At 46.0% G+C, this 23,330-nt stretch overlaps 1 protein-coding gene across 1 annotated transcript in view; it reads right to left on the bottom strand.

Moving 5' to 3' along the window:
- The window catches only part of LOC147112032 (CRACD-like protein), a 290,622-nt gene extending 269,075 nt beyond the window's left edge, over positions 1–21,547 (bottom strand). The window contains exon 1 of the mRNA XM_085999501.1: positions 21,414–21,547. The gene's annotated coding sequence lies outside the window, so the exon portion shown is untranslated. The remainder of the gene's footprint in view (positions 1–21,413) is intronic.
- Positions 21,548–23,330: the final 1,783 nt, after the last annotated feature.

The raw sequence follows: 23,330 nt of genomic DNA, 5'->3' as shown, positions 1-23,330 counted from the left end.
CCTTGAATACATACCCAGGTATCCCATAAATGCATAGGTGGTTTGAATGTTTGGTGCTAGTCACCAAAGGTGTCTATTAATGGTAACTGCCTTGCCTGCAGTTCCTGTTGTGGAAAAGGCAATACTTTCTTTAAAAAAAAACTATTTACAGCACTTCATGGAGCCCACATACCACCAACTTAGATCAGCAAACATCAGAGTGGGTGTGCTATAGCTATAGCAATATCATCTAACAGAATCCCACTAGAATGCATTCACTCCACAACAATGGGCCAGAAATTAGGATCGGGGGCTTGCCGCGCGTGCAAGCCCCCGATGTGCACTCACCCGGCGCGCCGACATCTGAAGCCTGGGCCTGCTTGGAATTCCTGTCACTGGCCCGGTTCAGATGTCGGCGCGATGTGCTTGCCTGATCCAGCGGCGTAGTTAGTGCGATGTGCCGGCTGGGATCAGGTGAGCACTGTGCAGCCAATCAGGGGAGGGGAAACTTCATTCATGAGTTTGATAGTAAGAACTGTCAAACTCATGAAAAGTACAGGCACCCAAAAGACTAGTTTAACTTTAAATAAAATTTTAAAAAACACCCCAATAATTAAATAAACTATAAATAACTTAAAAAAAATATTTTAAACAATTAATCAAATTTTTGAAAAAGATATTTTTTTAAGAAATCGGGTCTAAAAATAAACTTACCTTACTGTAAAGTCCTTAAAAACAATAAAGCTGTGGAAAAATGTTATAATTTTAAATAATAGACCACTTACCTTCAAGAATCAAGTCCTTACGTCTCCTTTTTATATGTCTAAAAAGTTCAGGCCCTTGCACACGGGCAAACCTGTCAAAAAGAAGGTCCTGCGCGCACGCGTTGGACCTCTGAACCCCTTGGAGGAAATGCCGGTTTCCCGCGCATCCGCTGTGCATGCTGAAATCCGGCACTTCCAACGGGCCCACGCGTGAGTACACCGTCCGTACTCACGCGTTGGGACCGGAATTACTGGCCCATTGTTGTCAGTGGGACCAGTCTCTTCAGAGACTGAAGTCACCTCTGCATTTTTTTTTGCTTTTCCAGTTTCCACTGTGCAGGAGATCAGAAGGGGGGAAAAAAGCACATCTCCTATTGTTTGACATAATTCCATTGACACCTCGTTAACATTTACTGAATGGAATAAATGCCATAAGTAGACATCACCCATAGTTCAACATTCACCTTTACGTTTTTACCTTCTATTCTGTTGGCAATGTTTTTTCACTTACCACCAGTATTTGCCTCCATTACAGTTGCTGAATTATTTGTTACCGTTCGTTTCATTTAATATTAAAATATCACGTAAGCACACCATTTAAACAATGTATTGCTAGATGTGCAGCTAACCTGCGTCATGGTATATTTCATATTGTATACACAATGTATGGTTCTTATACATTATATATGGAACAATTTGGCATCTTGTACATTGTTGTGGGTGGTTTGCAGACAACTGTTAGGCTGTACTCACATTTACTGTGTTTCTCTTGGAAAGCGGGGGGCGGGGGGGGGATAGAATTATATAAGTCTTTATATTATAAACTACCAGGTGGAGAATCACCACATAAAGTAAAACCCCACCCCGCCAGAGCTCTAAATCATGGGTCAACGTCAAAACAGTCACCTTTGTAAGCCAGATGAAATTTCCTTGGCATCTCCAGCCTTGGCTCAATGGTAGCACTCTCACTAAGTCAGAAAGTTCATGGGTACAAGCCTCACTCCAGTACCTGAGCATATAATCCAGGTTGACACTTCAGCATCGTACTGAGAAAGTGCAGCATTTTTTTTCCAATTCTCGGGGTGTGGGCGTCACTGGCAAGGCTAACATTTATTGCTCATCCCTAGTTGCTCTTATACAAGTCGGAATGGTGTGTGATTTGGAGGGGAACTTGGAGGTGATGTGTTCCCATCCACCTGCTGCCCTTGTCCTTCCAGGTGGAGTATTGTAAAATTATGTGAAAATGAACATTATTCACTGACTTTTAAGTTTATAATTGATGTAGAGCCAGGATAAGTAGGTGTGCACCCTCCATGCTCCTCATCCCTCCAAAGCAATAACTCAAATATGACATTTAGGTAACCTCATCCTTATTGGAAAAGTCTCCATTTCAAATTCTACTTTGCAATGAGGCATTTTCATTTGTATAGCACCTTATCACAGCCTCATCGACTAACACTTTTAACATTAAAAAAAAACCTCTCAAGGCGCTTCACAACTGGAAATAGATAGAGAGATGGGCGCTGAACAGTACAAGTAGGAAAGGTGACTGAAAACCTGGTTGAAAAAATGGGTTTTGAGGAGCGGTGAAAAGAGGGGCCGAGGTGGCTGAAGACTCTGCCACCAATGGGGCAAAGGGAAAGGCTGATACACAAAAGGCCAGAGCCAGAGGGCAAAAGGGTGTGGGAGAGAATATAAGGCTGGGGATGGTTGCAGAGGTTAGGGAGGAGGAATTTGAAGCCAATGACAAGAGTCGACATTTAACATATTGAGGGACACAGAGCCAGTGTAAGTTAGAGATGATGGGATAAAATCAAGTAGGTCTTAATGCTGGATAGGATATGAGCAGCTGCATTTTGGACAAATCGGGCTTTATGAAGTTTGGAGGATTACAAGGTCAGCAAGGAGAGTGTTAGAGTAATCAGGTCTGAAGGTTGCGGAAAAGGATTTCAGTGGCAGAAGGAATGAGGTAGTGCCAGAGTTGTGCAGTGTTGTGGAGGTGGAAATAAGCAGTCTAGGTGATGGATAGAATGTGATTATTGAAGATTAGCTCTGGGTCTAATAGAATGCCATGGTTTCACACATACTGCTTCAGTCTGAGTGAGAGGGAGATGGAGTCAATAGCAAGGGAGTGAACTTTATGGTGGCGGCCGAAAACTATGCCTTCAATCTTCTAAATGTTCAGTTGAAGGAAGTTATACTCAACAGGTGCTCCTTTGTAGAAAAGCTTTTAGTGGAAGCTTACACAATTCTCAGGTGTTCAAACATGTCTTTATAGAAAAGTTTCAGTAACCCCATAAACAAATTGGCATCTCTGTTATTCTTAACTCACAATTCTTTGCCGACTGAAATATTTGGTTTGTAAGGTAGAAATTCCTGACAACAGTGTACCTTGTCATACAAAGTGCGCTGTCCATTTTTGCCAATTCAGTTATGGTCCCATGGGCTATAGACACAATCTTATTGTTTCAATTAGAAATTAAATAACATTATTGGACAAGGAATATCCTATTTGGGTACCGAGTGGTGCAGTAGGTTAGACACTAGTCTTTCATTGCTGGGGCTGGAGTTCAAATCCAGCTCAGATGGAACGAAGAGCTCCTCTGTCTGCTACCTGTAAGGGTCCTATGTGAAGCGAGAATTAATTTCCTGGTAAATATAAAAAGAAAAGAAAGACTTGCACTTTATATAGCACTTTTCACGACCACCGGATGTCCCAAAGTGTTTTACAGCCAATGAAGTACTTTTTGGAGTGCAGTCACTGTTGTGATGTGGGAAACGCGGCCGCCAAATATGCGCACAGCAAGCTCCCACAAACAGCAATGTGATAATGACCAGACAATCTGTTTTAGTGGTGTTGATTGAGGGATAAATATTGGCCAGGACACCGGGGATAACCCCCCTACTCTTCTTTGAAATAGTGCCAAGGGATCTTTTACATCCACCTGAGAGAGCAGACGGGGCCTTGGTTTAACGTCTCATCCGAAAAACGGATAGGCCTAAAAACATAGGCCTAATATGGCAATCTCTCTCAGAGCGATCACAGGATCAGCTAATGTGGGAAAGAAAGAAAAAAAACTTGCACTTTATATAGCGCCTTTCACGACCACCGGACGTCCCAAAGCGCTTTACAGCCAATGAAGTACTTTTTGAAGTGTAGTCACTGTTGTAATGTAGGAAATGGAGCAGCCAATTTGCGCACAGCAAGCTCCCACAAACAGCAATGTGATAATGACCAGATAATCTGTTTTAGTGATGTTGCTTGAGGGATAAATATCGGCCAGGACACCAGGGATAACCCCCCCTGCTCCTCTTCGAAATAGTGCCGTGGGATCTTTTATGTCCACCTGAGAGAGCAGACGGGGCCTTGGTTTAATGTCTCATGCGAAAGATGGCACCTCCGACAGTGCAGCACTCCCTCAGCACTGCACTGGAGAGTCAGCCTAGATTTGTGCTCAAGTCTCTGGAGTGGGACTTGAACCCACAACCTTCTGACTCAGAGGCGAGAGTGCACAGCCGACAATGGAAATGGAAAGAAAAATCACACTGGTACAAGGGAATGCTCTTTTGAGATTGGTGGCCGAGGCAGATTGTTGGGCTAAAGTAGAGGAAGCTTTAATCTGCATCTGGCTATACTACACTTGACCTGGGAGTGCATGACGCTGATTCTGAGTGCTTCAGCATTCACATCCCTGTCCTCAATTAGCATAAAAAATGAAAAAGGAAATCCCCTTTTGCAAAAGCCAAGCAGTTACATCACCTGTCACCAGCACAGAACCTTTGCTGATGCTAAGTGGATGGACAGTCTAGAAATTGCTGACGTAAAATGGCATGTTGTCACTAGAGATTTCAAGTGCATGCAAACACGGAAACTCGAGAGCAACAAACCACTTTGATTGACAGCGTGTCTCTTTCTGCACTTTTTGTGTAAACATTGACAAGAAAACATTTAAACTGTTGGCTGCTCTGAACACCAATTCTGTGTTTAGGAGCAGTGTACCACAAAACTTTGAATAATGCAGTTATTCCACTTAGGGTTGCAAAATTCTGGGAATTTTTAAAAGAGGAAACTTTCCATGGGAATTTTCGGGAATTTATGGGAATTTTGAGTTTTTTTGCACACTGACGGTTTTTGTCTCTGACCCTTATATTATCTTTGTCATCAAAATAGACATACTGTTCCATACAAATAAAAACGGGCTTTCAAAACTTTATTTAGGTTATAATTTTGAACTTTATTGAACCCCCACAAAAAAGACCCATCTAAAATAAAATAAAAAGAGCATCAGCTTATTTAGCCTGTAATTTGTCCTTATTTTGTCCCTTTGAGTCTTCTACTTCTGAGTCTTCTATTCTTCATTGCTCCTCCTGATTCTCTGACTCTGGCTCGGACGTGTCCATTTCCTCCTCTGTGTCAGTGTCTAGCTGTGTGGTGGACACTTCTGTATCTGGCACAATAAGTTGTAGGTTCGCCCGGATAGCCACCAGTTTCTCCACTCTCGTTAGTCAGCCTGTTGCGCACCTTTGTATGCGTATTCCCAAAAAGTGACCAGTTTCGTTCAGAGGCCGCTGATGAAGGTGGGATTTGGAGTATCACCGATGCAATAGGTGACAGGGCCTCAGATGCACAAAGTCCCTTCCACCAGGTATGTGCACTGATATGCTTGCATGATTCCCATATCCCATCCCCATTCCAAAGACCTTGCTTGGTAGAGAACTTTGCCAGACTTCCCAGAACTTTGCCCACATCCAGATTGAGATGGTGTGAGAGGGTAGAAATCACACTATAAGCGCTGTTGATCTGTTCTCCAGAAAGTATTGGTTTCCCAACATGCTTTGGGTCCAGCATGTATGCTGCAGCATGAATCGGCTTGACACAAAATTCTTGACGCGTCTGTATGAATTGAACAATTGCCTTCTCCTCTGCTTTGAGCAGCAGGGATGTGGGTAGGGCAATGCTGATTTGTTCTTTTAAATCAGCAAAAAGCCTGAGAACATCTGACAAGACAGCGTCATCTCCTTCAATCTGAGCAATTGCAGATGCTACTGGTGAGAGTAGTTTAAGGCTGCTAACCACTCTCTCCCAAAACACATCATCCAGCAGTATTTTCTTGATGGTGGTTTCCATATCCCCAGACTGGGATATTGCCATTTCTTGCAGCGACTCCTTACCCTCCAGAAGGCTGTTGTACATTATGACAACACCACCCCATCTAGTGTTGTTGGGCAGCTTCAGTGTGGTGTTCTTGTTCTTTGTCATTTGCTTGGAGTTGTAGGTTGCTGCAACTATCTGTTTTCCCCTGACATACTTAACAACTTGCTTGGCTCTCTTGTACAGTGCTTCCATGGTTCTCAAACCCATGATGTCCTTGAGGAGCAGGTTAAGCCCATGAGCTGCGCACCCAATAGACGTAATATGAGGGTAGGCCTCCTCCACTTGAGCCCAAGCAGCCTTCATATTCGCAGCATTGTCAGTAACTACTGCAAAGACCTTTTGTGATCCAAGATCGTTGGATAAATGCTGCTGCATCTTTGTGGCATTCTTTACATATGGCTTTCTACAGTGTTTGCACATGTACACAGTCTTTCTGTGGTAAACCACCGTTTGTATTCCACTGTGTACATGCCTGTACATGCTTCGGCTGACTCCTCCCACGAATCCAGGTATAAAGGTGACTGCTCCACAGCCCCTTTGTATTCTGGACCGGTCGACCACTCGAGGCACACCTTCATTCTCTTGTTAATAAAAGCCTGTTAATTACTCGCTTAATCTCAGTCTTTTGAGTTATTGATAGCGCATCAATTTTATTAACGATTTTATAATGGAGAAGATCCTCACACCAGCATGCCTGGACTTAGATCATCGGGAGGCGGACTCATCCACCAAGTTTACTCACTGGCTTAGGTGTTTCGAAAAATTCCTGACCGCCTCCGCTGCAATCAAATCGGACGAGGACAAACTGGATGTCCTGACCTCCAAAGTGAACCACCGAGTGTACTCGGTCATCCAGGACGCGACCTCGTATGCGGATGCTATCAAGCTCCTCACGGACCAGTACACGCGCCCAGTGAACGAGGTGTACGCTAGGCACCTCCTGGGGAGTCGTAAACAACAACCTGGGGAATCGACCGAGGAATACCTTCAGGCACTGTCTGTGCTTGGCCGGGCCTGTGGTTGTAAGGATGTAAAGGTCGCCGTGTACACAGAGGAACTTATCCGGGACGCTTTTGTAGCGGGCCACAGGTCCAATTACACCCAACAGCGACTGCTGGAGCAGAGTGACCTCGATCTCAACAAGGCCTCTGAACTCGCACTATCATTAGACGCAGCCTACCGGGGCATGGATGCCTATTCCTCTGCACCGTGGACGCCGCGGGGAACGACAGCCTGGGACACGGTAGGACCGTCTCATAGCGCTGTGCCACCCCAGCCACATCCCAGCAACGGCCCAACTACCGCAGCAGTGTCCCAAGGCCAGACAGCAGTGCCCCAAGGCCAGAAATGCTACTTCTGTGGCCAGGCCAAACACCCCAGAACGCGCTGCCCGGCGAAAAATGCGATCTGCTCGGGCTGCGGGAAGAAGGGACACTACGCCAGCATCTGCAGAGCCAAAGCCACCCCGAACCCCAGCAGCGCCGCGTGTGGGCCGTGCGGGCCGCCATCTTGGGCGTCCCCAGCCATGTGCGAACCACCGGAACAGCAGCCATTTTGGACGCCTCCAGCCACATGGGGATCATGGACGCCGCCATCTTGGAGACGACAGCCGGGACACAACAGGCCCCCAACACTGCCTCATCTGATACCCGCAGCGACACACCGACCCCTACGCTGGCCTCCGTTACACTGGACCAAGCGAGACCGCACCAGCTGGCCAGTTCCACAATGGACATTAAGGTAAATGGTCACGAAACAATCTGCCTTTTTGACTCTGGGAGCACGGAGAGCTTCATCCACCCCGACACGGTGCGGCATTGCTCTCTCCCAGTCCTGCCTGCGCAACAGCGGATTTCTATGGCCTCCGAGTCCCAGTCGGCGGACATTGGCGGCTACTGCGTGGTGACACTCTTAGTAGACGGGACTGTGTACGATAATTTTAAACTTCTGGTCCTGCCCGACCTCTGTGCTGCCGTTCTACTGGGGTTAGATTTTCAGTGCCACCTTAAAAGTGTTACGATAGCGTACGGTGGACCCCTCCCCCCACTCACAGTCCGCAGCCAGCAGCTTCCAAATTGCCCGCCGCGCACCAGGTGCAACCTCTCCACACTCAGAGTCACCCCCCCCCCCACTGTTTGCTAACCTCACCCCCGACTGTAAGCCCATTGCCACAAAGAGCAGGCGATACAGCGCCGGGGACAGGGTTTTCATTAAAACCGAAGTGGAGCGGCTCCTGAAGGAAGGGATTATTGAGGGCAGCACCAGCCCCTGGCGAGCCCAGGTTGTGGTCGTTAAGACTGGCGAGAAGCAGCGCCTGGTCATCGACTACAGCCAGACAATAAATCGCTACACCCTGCTGGACGCTTACCCACTCCCCCGCATAGCTGATATGGTCAACCAGATCGCGCAGTACCGCGTCTTCTCGACCATTGACCTGAAATCAACGTACCACCAGCTCCCTATCTGCCCTGAGGACCGCCAGTATACTGCCTTTGAGGCAAACGGCCGCCTCTATCACTTCCTTAGGGTTCCCTTTGGCGTCACCAACGGGGTCTCTGTCTTCCAAAGGGAGATGGAGCGGATGGTCGATCAAAATGCGTTGCAGGCCACTTTCCCATATCTGGACAATGTGACCATCTGCGGCCATGACTTGCAGGACCATGACGCAAACCTCGAAAAATTCCTCTGCACCTCCAAACTCCTCAACCTGACGTATAACAAGGAGAAGTGCATATTCCGCACAACCCGCCTCGCCATCCTTGGCTGTGTTGTGGGACACGGAGTCATCGGCCCCGACCCCGACCGGATGCGTCCCCTTATGGAACTCCCACTGCCCCACTGCCTCAAGGCCCTGAAAAGGTGCCTAGGGTTTTTCTCTTATTACGCCCAGTGGGTCCCCTGCTATGCGGACAAGGCCCGTCCGCTGATCAAGTCCACCTCTTTTCCCGTGACGGCAGAGGCCCGCTTAGCCTTCCACCGTATCAAGGAAGACATTGCCAAAGCCACCATGCACGCAGTGGACGAATCCATCCCCTTCCAGGTGGAAAGCGACGCGTCCGACTTTGCCCTGGCCGCTACCCTCAATCAGGCGGGGAGACCCGTGGCCTTCTTTTCACGAACCCTCCAGGGCCCGGAGACCAGACACTCCGCCGTTGAGAAGGAGGCCCAGGCTATTGTGGAGGCTGTGCGTCATTGGAGGCACTACCTGGCCGGAAAACGATTTACCCTGCTCACTGACCAGCGTTCAGTTGCTTTCATGTTTAACAACAAGCAGAGGGGCAAAATCAAAAACGACAAGATCTTGAGGTGGAGAATCGAACTTTCCACCTACAATTATGAGATCTTGTACCGGCCTGGGAAGCTCAATGAACCCCCGGTTGCTCTATCGCGTGGCACCTGCGCCAGCGCGCAGATCGATAGACTGCGGGCCCTCCACAATGACCTCTGCCACCCGGGGGTCACCAGGTTCTTCCACTTCATCAAGGCCCGCAACCTGCCTTACTCCATTGAGGAGGTCAGGACCATGACCAGGAACTGCCAAGTCTGCGCTGAGTGCAAACCGCACTTTTACAGACCAGACAGGGCTCACCTGATAAAAGCCACTCGCCCCTTCGAGCGCCTGAGCGTTGATTTTAAAGGGCCTCTCCCCTCCTCCGACCGCAATGTGTACTTCCTCAATATTATTGATGAGTACTCCCGTTTCCCGTTCACCATCCCCTGCCCGGACATGACCAGTGCCACGGTCATTAAATGTCTGAACGACCTCTTCACCCTGTTCGGTTTCCCCAGCTATATCCATAGCGACCGGGGCTCATCGTTTATGAGCGACGAACTCCGTCAGTACCTGCTAGCTAGGGGTATTGCCACAAGCAGGACCACCAGTTACAACCCCCGGGGGAACGGACAGGTGGAAAGAGAGAATGCGACAGTTTGGAAGGCCGCCCTGCTAGCCTTAAGGTCTAGGGGCCTTCCGACCTCCCGCTGGCAGGATGTGCTCCCCGATGCGCTCCACTCTATTTGGTCACTGCTCTGCACTGCCACTAATGCCACCCCTCATGAGAAAATGTTTGTCTTCCCAAGGAAGTCCACATCGGGGACATCACTACCGCCATGGCTGACGTCCCCAGGGCTGGTCCTACTGAGAAGACACGTGAGGACCCATAAAATGGACCCCCTGGTCGAGAGGGTCGACCTCCTCCACGCCAACCCCCAGTATGCTTACATTGCGTACCCGGACGGGTGGGAGGACACAGTCTCCATAAGAGACCTCGCACCCTCAGGGGCCGCAGTAACCCACCACCCACTACCACCCCCCCCCCACGATCCGATATCCAGCCCCAGCAGACGGCAGGCCTGGGCCCCGCGACCCGCTCGACATCTACGAGGACTACACACCAGTGCCCCAGCCTACGCGGGACTCGACGCCAGAAGCTTCACTACCCCTGCCGTCGCCACGTCGATCACAGCGGCAGACAAGACCTCCGGAGAGACTCCAATACACTAACTTTTAATACACTTCACCCCGCCGGACTCAATTTTAAACAAGGGGTGAATGTGGTAAACCACTGTTTGTATTCCACTGTGTACATGCCTGTACATGCCTCGGCTGACTCCTCCCACGAATCCAGGTATAAAGGTGACTGCTCCACAGCCCCTTTGTATTCTGGACCGGTCGACCACTCGAGGCACACCTTCATTCTCTTGTTAATAAAAGCCTGTTAATTACTCGCTTAATCTCAGTCTTTTGAGTTATTGATAGCGCATCACTTTCCATCTTTAATGCCTGGGGTAAAATGCTTCCACACATCTGACGGTAAACGTGGCATTGTTCTATGCAGAGAAATAAAGGGCATTCATCTCTGTGTCGAACTGCGGTCGATCAGCACAATTGCAACAGGGTGAGTACATTTTTGCTGATGCTCAATGTGATGGAAGCATGACCTGTACACACACGACGCTACATCACCAATAGTGTATTATTTTGTATATTTTAAATTGAAGGACAACAGAGTTCAACAAGTAACTGGTTTATTTGGTATAAAGTCTGATTTACTTACTGCATCATCACAACATCAGCAGAAAACAAAATGACTTCCCTCAGGACCCCTAACCTGGATCTTAAAAAAACTATAGCAGTCTTACAGATGCCTGCAGGCCAATCACAATTCGATATGCAAATATTACAAATAGAGGGAGCTAATCGCTCATCCACTCAATCAGGACACATTTGTTCACAGTCACACACAAAACTTGTAATTATTAAAACAAGCCAAGTAAGAAGATAAACATATATTGATTAAGAAATTCCTTAATAATTAAGATTCCATCTCTGTTAGTAATTTTAAGAGAGGACCTGTGGAAAAAAAAGAAATACAAAAAAAACAATATTATGCTAGCATGTGCATTTTTGGGCAAAATTCCCAAAATTCCCAAGCTAAACTTCCCGTGGAAAATTTCTGGAAATTTACCAGAAATTTACCGGAAACTTTCCACCCCTTTGCAACCCTAATTCCACTACAGTTAAATATTTTCTGTTCAGTTGCTTTAGTTAGTAATAAAGCTCACAACTTTATCACAGCTCCAGCGCAAGTACATACTGTACACAGAGCAGCTGGATGTAAGTTCTCTCCTGCTAGATTTGATGATGATGATGGTTTGTACATTGTTGTTGATGAGGACAACCCTTGATTCATCTCCAATATATTGAGCATATATATTTGTTCAGGTATTTTCTTGAAATGAAAAATCTTTTCAGACAAGAGCAGATTGTGCCCCTTGTTCCCTGGTGCCATGTCATTATTAAATGAAGATATAACATAACTCAAGAGTAATGTAGTTACATAGGATATACGGCACAGAAACAAGCCGTTTGGCCCAACCAGTCTTCACTCGAGCCTCCTCCCATCTTTCCTCATCTAACTCTATTAGTATAACCCTCTATTCCCTTCTCCCTCATATGTTTGTCCAGCCTCCCCTTAAATGCATCTATACTATTTGCCTCAACTACTCCCTGTGGGAGCGAGTTCCACATTCTTACCACTCTCTGGGTAAAGAAGTTTCTTCTGAATTCCCTATTTGATTTCTTGGTGACTATCTTATATTGACAGATTCTAGTTATGCTTTTTCCCACAAGTGGAAACACTTTCTCTGTATTTACTCTATCAAAACTTTTAGTGCACAAAGCCACTTTAATAGTAAAAATGGTCTAAGAGTTGGAAGTACATTTGTAATTAGAGATAAATTTCATGATAATTTGAAAAAATTAACATAATTTTCACCACTAGACCCTGGCGATGGCACAGAGCAGAGCCATGAAGCTGATGCTAATGTCAGAGCATTGAAATGGGGAAAGATTGGAGAAACATGAGTTCTTCAATCTTAAAATGTGGTAACTGAGAGGAGATCTTAGGTAGATATATGATAGTAATTGGTGTAGGGAAGTTAAATTCTGAATATTTCTTCAAGATATGCCATAAAAATAGAACAGGAGGACACAGGTTCAAACTGCTAAAAGGCAAATTTAGGACTGATGTGAGGACGTTATTCTTTATTCAAGGACTGAATAACACCGGGAATGAACTTCTGAGTAAGGTAGTGGAGACAAAATCCTTAGAGGCATTGTTAGCCATTTTTACGCTCAAACTCATTTATTGTGGGTTAAACGAGGCCTGCGTCCATGATCCATCTCCCTACATTTAAACTGTGAGCTCGTCCCACTTCACCATGGCCCGTAAAATACAGACGCTGCAACTACCTGCTATATAAATGGAAGATGAAGGATAGCCCAATGTGTGACTGTGGAATCACTATCCAAACCATGGAGCATCTTGTGAACCATTGCTCACGAAGACCATTCCCTGAAAGAATAGCTTCTATTCACTCCATATCACCAGAGGCCACAGTGTGGATGACGAACTTGGACGTTGACATTAACATTGCTTTTCAATCTGTCATACAAAAGATTATCCCGATGGCAAAATCATGAGCCGCCTGTAGCCCAAGATAAATGCATGGCAGTATAAAAATCACTTAGGACACAGTGGGCTGCTGTGATGAGGGTGAAATGTAATGTAAATACTAGCTTTGGATATCAGTATTCTTATAAGAGTTCTTTTGTCTTTGTAAAGAGAAAGACAACATACAATATTGAGACAGACAGCCATTGGCAGGGTAATTAGAACCTAATCAGTTTTGTCCAGCCCTGTGTGTTTTTGAAATGTGAATGCACACAAACTTGCAGACTTATATTAGACATTCCAAATAGTTTGTGTTATGGTCAGGTGTGAATGAACTGACAAAAAACCAAGAGACTGCAATTCAAACCTTTATCTACTTAAAGGATAGAAATTATTTATATTCCAAGTGCTGACTTTTGAGAAAGAACCCCTTTGAATTCAGAGGAAATCTGTCCTTTGGGATGTAGGAACATTAAGAACAGGAGTAGGCCGAGCTCCATCATTCAATTAGATCATGGCTGATATACTTGCATTGGAGGCAGTTTAGAGACGATTCACTAGGTTAATTCCAGAGATGAGGGGGTTGACTTATGAAGAAAGGCTGAGCAGGCTGGGCCTATACTCATTGGAATTTAGAAGAATGAGAGGTGATCTTATTGGAACATATAAGATACTGAGGGGGCTTGACAGGGTAGATGCAGAGAGGATGTTTCCCCTCGTGGGGGAATCTAGAACGCAGGGGCACAGTTTCAGAATAAAGGGTCGCCCTTTTAGAACTGAGATGAGGAGGAGTTTCTTCTCTGAGAGGGCCGTAAATCTGTGGAATTCTCTGCCGCAGAGAGCTGTGGAGGCTGGGTCATTAGATACATTTAAGGTGGAGATTGACAGATTTTTGCAAGATAAGGGAGTGAAGGGTTATGGGGAGCGGGCGGGGAAGTGGCTTTGAGCCCAAGATCAGCCATGATCTTATTGAATGGCGGAGCAGGCTCGAGGGGCCAAGTGGCCTATTCCTGCTCCTATTTCTTGTGTTCTTATGATCTGCACCTCAACTCCGTTTTCCCACCATTGCTCCATATCCCCTGATACCCTTAGTAAACAACAATCTATCTCAATCTTGAAAGCTCCAATTGTCCTAGCATCCACAGCCTTTTAGGGTAGAGAGTTACAAATTTCTACCACCCGTTTTGCGAAAAAGTGCTTCCTGATTTCACTCCTGAATGGCCAAGCTCCGATTTTAAGATTATTTCTTAATTGGTCTAGATTCCCCCACTAGAGGAAGTAGTTTCTCTGTATCTACCCTATCAAATCCATGTAACATGTTAAACACCTCGATCAGATCACCCCTCAATCTCCTATACTCAAGGGAATACAAGCAAAAAAGCAGTCTGCACAGAGGGGGATTAAACAGAGTGGACTGAACAGAGTGTTTTATTTGGGAATTTGGAAAGAGTGGGAATTTGGAGAATAGGGGGAAGGAGTTGCTGCTTTTTGCCTACATTACTTGTACTGCTTTGTGTTACAGGTAGATATTTAGTTTCAGTACCCTTAACTTAATCTAGATTAAGTAAGTAGTCAAGAAGCTACACTGTAAACTAAGTTACCTAATTACAAATGTAATTAAATAAAACAAGGTCATATAGGGATGGCAGTGCAGGTGGTGTGCTGCAAGTGCAGCATGTGGGAGTTTGTGGACAGCATTGTGATCCCAGACAACCACGTTTGCAGTAAGTACCTGAATTTTGAGGAACTTCAGCTCAGAGTTGTTGAGCTGGAGTCTGAGGTGCAGACATTGCAGGGCATCAGGGATGGGGAGAGTTACCTGGACACTGATCCAGGAGGCAGTCACACCCCTTAGGTTAGGTAGTGGTACAGGTCTGGTTAGTGGTCAGGGACAAGAGGGTGTGACTGCAACTCAGGCAGTTAAGAGGACCCCAGGTGCAGTGCTGGAGGAGCCTCAGCCTTTGCCCTTGTCCAACAGGCATGAGGTTCTTGCTGCCTGTGCGCATGAGGGAAAAGCCTGCAGGATGGATGAGCAAGCTGACCATGGCTGCATGGTGCAGGAGGCCATTCAAGTGGGGGGAGTGAAAGGGAATGTAGTTGTGGTAGGGGACAGTATAGTCAGGGGGATAGATACTGTTCTCTGCAGCCGCAACCGAGAGTTCCGAAGGTTGTGTTGCCTGCCCAGTGCCAGGGTTAAAGACATCTCCTCGCAGCTGGAGAAGAACTTGGGCCATGATTTTGCCAGCGCTCAGAGGGCAGGTTCGGAGGTGGGTCATGTGTTAAATTTAAAATAATTGACGGCAGGTTGGAAACCCACCACGAACCCGCCTCCATGCCAGTTTCCAAAGTGTCGGGTCTGCGCCTTCAGATTGTTAACAGCTTGTTAACTCCTTGTTAAATGCTATTTTGCCAGGCTTATTCCATTTTCACACATTTACAACGTGTTTCACGTCGTTCGGCAAACGCGCCAGCTGTGTGTTTTGGGTCTTCCAATGAGCTGAATAGTTCACAGCTGCAAGTGCTGCATGCAAGGGCAGCACGGTGGCATAGTGGTTAGCACTGTTGCCTCACAGCGCCAGGGACCTGGGTTCAAATCCGGCCTCGGGTGACTGTCTGTGTGGAGTTTGCACATTCTCCCCGTGTTTGCGTGGGTTTCCTCCGGGTGCTCCGGTTTCCTCCCACAGTCCAAAGATGTGTGGGTTAGGTTGATTGGCCATGATAAAAAAAAAAAAAAATTGGCCCTTAGTGTTAGGGGGGGGATTAAATACGTGGGGTTACGGGGATAGGGCTTGGGTGGGATGGCTGTCAGTGTAGGGACCGGGTGCTAGGGTTTGGATGATCAGCCATGATCTCGTTGAATGGCGGAGCAGGCTCGAAGGGCCGAATGGCCTACTCCTGCTCCTAGTTTCTATGTTTCTATATAAACTTACATCACATCAGTTCATTTTCAATTGGCCGAAGTTGCTGAATTCATGATTTGGAGGACATCTCTGAGCTGTATTGAGGTTGTAAGTGCGTGCTGTGAACTCTATATGCACTGTCACCTCCTCGGAATAAGCTCTCTCCCCATTGACTTACTGCTGATAACATCTCATCCTCAACTGCCAGATATAACAGCAGAAAATGGGAATCATTTATACTCTCTCATCCTGGTCCTCAGATTCGGAAGAGGATCAACAGCAGCAGCGCCAACCTTCTCCTCAACCGCCGGATGCTGCACAGGGCAGAGGCCGTCAGGGCTTGGCTGGCCTGCGCCGCAGGAGATACCCCCAACACAGGGTTTACAGGCAGAGGATGAGCTTCCTCAACATGACTGAGCAGCATTGCCAAAGGAGGCTGAGACTTTCGTGAGAGGTAGGCCCAGACATCTGCACAATGCTGGACCAAGACTTGCAGCCCAGAGGAACGGGTGGACACGTCTTACCAGTGGCTGTCAAAGTCACCACTGCCCTCAACTTCTTTGCCTCAGGGTCCTTCCAGGGATCAGCAGCAGACATTAGCGGCATCTCCCAGTCGGCCGCCCACCGGTGCATCACGCAGGTTACCAATGCCCTCTTTGCAAAGTCCGCCAATTACATCCACTTTTCAACTGATGAAGCAAGTGTTACCACGCAGGTGCTAGGCTTTGTCAATCTGGCTGGCTTTCCACGGGTGCAGGGCGTCATCGACTGCCCCCATGTGGCCATCAGGGCACCCCATAACAACGCAGCAGTATTTGTGAACCACAAGGGCTTCCACTCCTTTAACGTGCAGCTGGTGTGTAACCACAGGAAGAGCATCATACATGTCTGCGCAAAGTACCCTGGCAGCTGCCATGACTTTTACATCCTGTGCCAGTCCACTGTGCCTCAGCTCTTCGCTCCGCCAAACTACCTTCCTGGATGACTCCTTGGAGACAAGAGCTATCCCCGAAGACGTGGCTAATGACGCTGATGAGGAGGCCATCAAACGAGTCTGAGAAGTGCTACAATCAGAGCCACATCTCTACCAGAGTGTCATTGAGCAAACAATAGGGTTACTCAAAATGCGCTTCAGATGCCTGGACAGATCTGGTGGAGCCCTACAGTATGCACCAGCCAGGGTCTCGAGAATCATCGTGGTCTGCTGTGTCCTGCACAACATCGCACTGCAACGGGGATTAGCGCTGCCTGAGGAACAAGCCGCAGAGAGCACAGCCTCTTCAGAGGAGGAGGAGGAGGAGCCAAATGAGGTTGCAGATGAGGAACACCTGGAGGAGGCAGCTGACCCAGTGTGACCAGCACGCGAGCACATTGCTGCCCGTCAGGCAAGGGATGGCTTAATCCGTGCCAGATTCAACTAACTTTAGGCATCACAGACATGTGGCTGCCACATGCACATGAAGGTTCGCATGACCCCACTTCCACACCATAGAGCAGCCCTACAATGAACAATATATTCCTAGCTCTTTCACCACCATTGCTTCAGAGGAAAGGTGCCCTCAACCCTCGCTGTGCCACTTCCAATTGTGAGCACACACAGGGCAACGTATTGAAACATTCACATGACATCACTTTAATACAATAAAATAAAAGAACACAAATGTTACACTGATTTATATGAAAGCACCCAAGTGACTACCCATGTGACTATTTGTGTGTTAGCTTTCTCTTACGCATGCTTCTTCATGGTGCTACCCCTGTGGCTTCAGCAGATGCAGAGGCAGCCTGCTCACTTCCCTGCTGCGCCTGCTTAGACGCTTTTGGCGGTCGTCCTCTGGGTCACGGAGCCTGTGAGGGCCCCGCCAAAGTCTGCTCTTCCTGCGGCTGTGCAGGGGCAGACTCGGCCATCTCTGTTGAGGGCGGCATCTGGGGCTCTGACCGAGGGGTTGGCACTGGGATGGCAGTGTGAGCGCTTGGAGAGGAGCCCCCACTTCCATTTCCCCTTCCACCACTATCCCTCTCATGGGCCACCCATACTTCTCTGCCAGGACCCGTGTCTGTGCTGACATTCTTCATAACAAGGACGTCCATGAATCTCTGGTTTCTCTCCTCGATAGATGCCCATCTATCCTCCATAGCTGACCATCTATTTAGAAGTGTTACCAAGGAAAAGTGGTCCAACCGTGGCTAACAAGAGAAGTTAAAAATAGTATTAGATCAAAGGAAGAGGCTTATAATGTTGCCGAAAAGAGTAGTAAGCCTGAGGATTGGGAGGATTTTAGAATTCAGCAAAAGGAGGACCAAGAAATTGATAAAGAGAGGGGAAATTGATAAAGAGAGGGAAAATAAAATATGAGAGTAAACTAGCGAGAGACATAAAAACAGACTGTAAAAGTTACTATAGGTATGTGAAAAGGAAAAGATTAGCGAAAGTAAATGTGGGTCCCTTACAGGCTGAGACAGGAGAAATTATAATGGGGACTAAGGAAATGGCAGAGAAATTAAACAAATACTTTGTGTCTGTCTTCACGGAAGAAGACGCAAAAATATTCCCGGAAATAATGGAGAACCAAGGGTCTAGCGAGAATGAGGAACTAAAAGAAATTAGTATTAGTAAAAAAGTAGTACTGGAGAAATTAATGGGACTGAAAGCTGATAAATTCCCTGGACCTGTTGGCCTACATCCTAGGGTTTTGAAAGAGGTGGCTATAGAGATAGTGGATGCATTGGCTGTCATTTTCCAAAATTCCATAGATTCTGGAATGGTTCCCGTAGATTGGAAGGTAGCAAATGTAACCCCATTAAGAAAGGAGGGAGAAAGAAAACAGGGAACTGCAGATCAGTTAGCCTGACATCAGTAGTAGGGAAAATGCTAGAATCTATTATTAAGGACATGGTAACAGGGCACTTAGAAAATAATAATAGGGTTGGGCAGAGTCAACATGGATTTATGAAAGGAAAATCATGTCTGACAAATCTGTTAGAGTTTTTTGAGGTTGTAACAAGCAGAATAGATAAGGGGGAACAAGTGGATGTGGTCTATTTGGATTTTCAGAAGGCATTCGATAAGGTGCCACACAAGAGGTTATTAAACAAAATTAGGGCTCATGGGATGGGGGCAATATACTAGCATGGATTGAGGATTGGTTAATGGACAGAAAACAGAGAGTAGGAATAAACGGGTCATTTTCGGGTTGGCAGGCTGTAACTAGTGGGGTACCGCAAGGATCAGTGCTTGGGCCTCAGCTATTCACAATCTACATCAATGATTTGGATGAGGGGTCCAAATGTAATATATCTAAGTTTGCTGATGATACAAAGCTGGGTGGGAATGTAAGTTGTGAGGAGGATGCAAGGAGGCTTCAAGGGGATATACAGGCTAACTGAGTGGGCAAAAACATGGCAAATGGAATATAATGTGGAGAAATGTGAAGTTATCCACTTTGGTATGAAAATTGGAAAAGCAGAGTATTTTTTAAATGGTGAGAGATTGGGAAATGTTGGTGTTCAGAGGGACCTGGGTGTCCTTGTACACGAATCACTGAAAGTTAACACATGCAGGTACAGCAGGCAATTCAGAAAGCAAATAGTATGTTGGCCTTTATTACAAGAGGATTTGAGTATAAGAGTAAAGACGTCTTACTGCAATTATATAGGGCCCTGGTGAGACCACACCTGGAGTATTGTGTACAGTTTTGGTCTCCTTACCTAAGGAAGGATATACTTGCCATAGAGGGAGTGCAATGAAGGTTCACCAGACTGGTTCCTGGGATGGGGGGATTGTCCATTGAGGAGAGATTGAGTAGACTAGGCCTATATTCTCTAGAGTTTAGAAGAATGAGAGGTGATCTTATTGAAACATACAAAATTCTTACAGGGCTTAACAGGGTAGATGCAAGGAGGATGTTTCCCCTGGCTGAGGAGTCTAGAACCAGGGTTCACAGTCTCAGAATAAGGGGTCGACCATTTAGAACTGAGATGAGGAGAAATTTCTTCACTCATAGGGTGGTGAATCTTTGTAATTCTCTACTCCAGAGGGCTGTGGAGGCTCAGTTGTTGAGTATATTCAAGGCAGAGATTGATAGATTTTTGAATATTAAAGGAATTGAGTGATATGGGGATAGTGCAGGAAAGTGGAGATGAGGTAGAAGATCAGCCATGATCTTATTGAATGGCGGAGCAGGCTTGAAGGGCCAAATGGCCTACTCCTGCTCCGATTTCTTATGTTCTTAAAATTTATGCAACCTATCCTTATAATTTACCTTCTAAGCACTGGTATCACTTGGTGACACAGCAGAATTGTACAGGAAAGATGAGCTTTCCCTACATTTCCAGTTAGCTGCTTTTGACTGCTAATTTCCATGTTGAGGTAGTAAAAGGGCTCCATAGAGTAAATTATCCATTTAATAGTTCAACAAGAGGCTCAATCCAAAAGATATTGGAATGGATTTCTAAAGATTCAGCACTCTTTGTTGTTTTGAAACAGTGTATGTAGTAATTCAAGTCTTGTCCTTACTCTGTGTTTCTGCTTCTGTATAATTAACCTTCTTTAAATAAATGGTTTTAGCCTGAATCCAACTGTCTGATGGTGTTGTACTTTCTGCCTTACAAAGCAGCAAGAGAATGTAGTGGTTAGTCCACATAATTTCTAGTGCATTTTACCATGGTAAAAGAGTAATCGTTAGTCCTATGGTACATTGTCACAATCACATCACACACAAGGTTAAAACAGACTTTTGCTGTGAACATGAGTGGAAATGGTTGGGAGGAAGCTCAAATTGTAGCAGGGGACCTTTAGGAGGATGAACTTACATGGGCTGAATAGTCTTGTCATCTCTATTAATTTTGCAATCTTGTGATGACTTCAGATTGTCAATTCTGATTCAGAACAAAAATGGCACTTCATGCAAAGCTTGCATGCGCCGTCTCTTAAAGTGGATGCAAAGTCATAGTTCTATAAAATTGTAATTTAAGCTCACCAAGCCCATCAGAAACATGTTCTGAAGTTGACGCAGTAAAAGCATAAAAATGTTTGAATGCCTTTCTGACGACTCACAAAGTTAAGGTGCACAATACAACCAACACCCATTGATAAAATGTACCTGGAGTTTGTACAATTGACAAAAGTCAACACTGGGTGAATGAGAACCGTTTCGTGGTTCAGCCTGATAACTGAGACCAGGCTGTACAGTACCAACGCCCCACGAATTACAACTACATCCAGCGATCATATGCTACTGCAGGAATAATTCGCCCTTACTTAACAATTACTGAATAAAGTTAGGGTGAAGTTACCTCGGCAACCTAAAATTCAACGAGGAAAAGACAAGGCAAAGCAAAGCAGAAACGGTCAATCGCCGCCCCCCGTATCAAACACCACAAGGAGAAAGTAACAGAACTGCCTCAACAAAGAGCACAAGAACTATGTTCATGCAGAGTTTATTAAATCATTTATACGTGTTACTTATGACAAAATAATCATCTACAGAGCGGTTCACACTGTATTTTGCACCTGTGACAATTATTCACCAACCTCGAATCAACAGCAAGCAGCAGCTCTGAAGCAAGTTAACTGGAGTTTCTTAAATCGGGAGAGGATGGCTCCCATATTATTAGCTCCTGAAATGAGCCTGTTTCACTGACTCATCTGCACGGTTACCTCTGTGTGTAGACCCCCTTCTTGTGCAGAAGTGTCCATGGGCCGGCTGCTGAGTGCTGGCCTTCCACTATCGCCGCTCTTGGTCCCTCAATGCGAGGGAGACGCTCTCTCACTGCACTGTGCAAACAGCAACAGGTTTGTCCTTGTACTTTACACTAACCCGGGGCGGAGCCTGTCCTGGGGGCAGGGCCACATACACCAATATCATCGGCAGTTTGTTCCACCCGGTGTGGAGAGGTGAGTGGGCTGGGAGATATTTGTGAGGTCATGTCATCACCATATGTTATAGATAGGTTTCTCCCTAGTTTTGGATCGCACTTTTTTATATACAGTAACAAGGGAAATCAAGAATTTCTAAAATGTAAATTAGACTCCAAAAGTCTTAAAGAGAAGTCCATTATTTTTTTCCTCATGATGTAAAGATATTACCAATTCCGTTTATCAATTAATTTTAAAAATCAAAAGGAATGAGATTGTAAACCCATTTAGGCCTGAAATTGTCCAAGGTGGGTTCACTAAGAAAGCACGGTGGCATAGTGGTTAGCACTGTTGCCTCACAGCGCCAGGGACCCGGGTTCAAATCCAGCCTCGGGTGACTGTGTGGAGTTTGCACATTCTCCCCGTGTTTGCGTGGGTTTCCTCCCACAGTCCAAAGATGTGTGGGTTTAGGTTGATTGGCTATGATAAATTGACCCTTAGTGTTAGGGGGATTAAATACATGGGGATAGGGTGGGATATGTGTCGGTGCAGGCTCGATGGGCCGAAATGGCCTCTATCTGCACTGTGGGGATTCTGTGATAACTGAGTGACTTTCAAATTGGTGTAAAAACAATGCTATTTTCAAAAATAACTCGGAATACTTTAGAACAAAAAAAAGACTGATATAAGGACAGGAACTATGAGACATTATTTACAGCATCATGATTCATTTACAGGGCATGGGGTGGGCATAGAGGTAACTGGATCCAAACCAAGACTAGGGCAGAGGATAAGCAACAATTGGGATTGTACACAGAAATTCAGAGAGATACATGAACTGGAGACCAGGAAAAGATAGATAGATACTGAAAGAAATAAAGACTTGCATTTATATAGCGCCTCTCATGACCACCGGATGTCTCAAAGCGCTTTACAGCCAATGAAGTACTTTTGATGTGGAGTCACTGTTGTAATGTAGGAAACCCGGCAGCCAATTTGTGCTCAGCAAGCTCCCACAAACAGCAATGTGATAATGACCAGATAATCTGTTTTTGTTATGTTGATTGAGGGATAAATAAATTGTTATGTTGATTGAGGGCCATGAAAGGAGGAAAATCCATAATGAGATGTATGTTCATGAATCCTAGAAACTTTATAGAAATAAAATGCTGGTCCTGAAGCCAGTTGTAGCAGCAAGGAACTATGATGTAATCGGAATGTCAGAAGCACGGCTAACTCGGGAGCATGGTAAATAACATTGAGAGGAATAGAGTTTTCAGAAAAGATAGGGGAAGAAAGCAAGAACGAAGCTTATCAAATTCTGGCCGGGATCCCCTGAGCCTGATTTGCTCCTCAAGTTTGACAGCCACCATTTTGAGTCAGGAGACTTTAATTCGCCCAAGGCGCCCACCTGAAACATACGTTAGGCCCCTTGAATATGGTAATCAGGGGTCAGGCGCCTGTTTCAGACCCAATGCCAAATTGTGCAAACACTGCTCATGCTCCTCTCAGCTTTTCAGGGTCTGCAGCGGCCTAACTTGCAGTCCTTAATACCTTAATGTGGCGCCTATATTTTTTTTTTATTTGGTGGTTTGTCCAGTTTGAATATCATAAGCCTAGAGGCTTCAAAAGGCCTGTGCTTAGTGTTGTTGTCCTTTTGGTGAATAAATCCCATCTCAAAACACCTGGATATATAAGTATTTTCAACTTGAGAGATTT

Source organism: Somniosus microcephalus, chromosome 10 (genome assembly GCF_052327205.1).
Source record: "Somniosus microcephalus isolate GS21.2 chromosome 10, FLI_Smic_1.0, whole genome shotgun sequence".
In the NCBI taxonomy this organism is placed as follows: Eukaryota; Metazoa; Chordata; class Chondrichthyes; order Squaliformes; family Somniosidae; genus Somniosus; species Somniosus microcephalus.
This window is presented reverse-complemented; position numbering and strand designations above follow the sequence as displayed.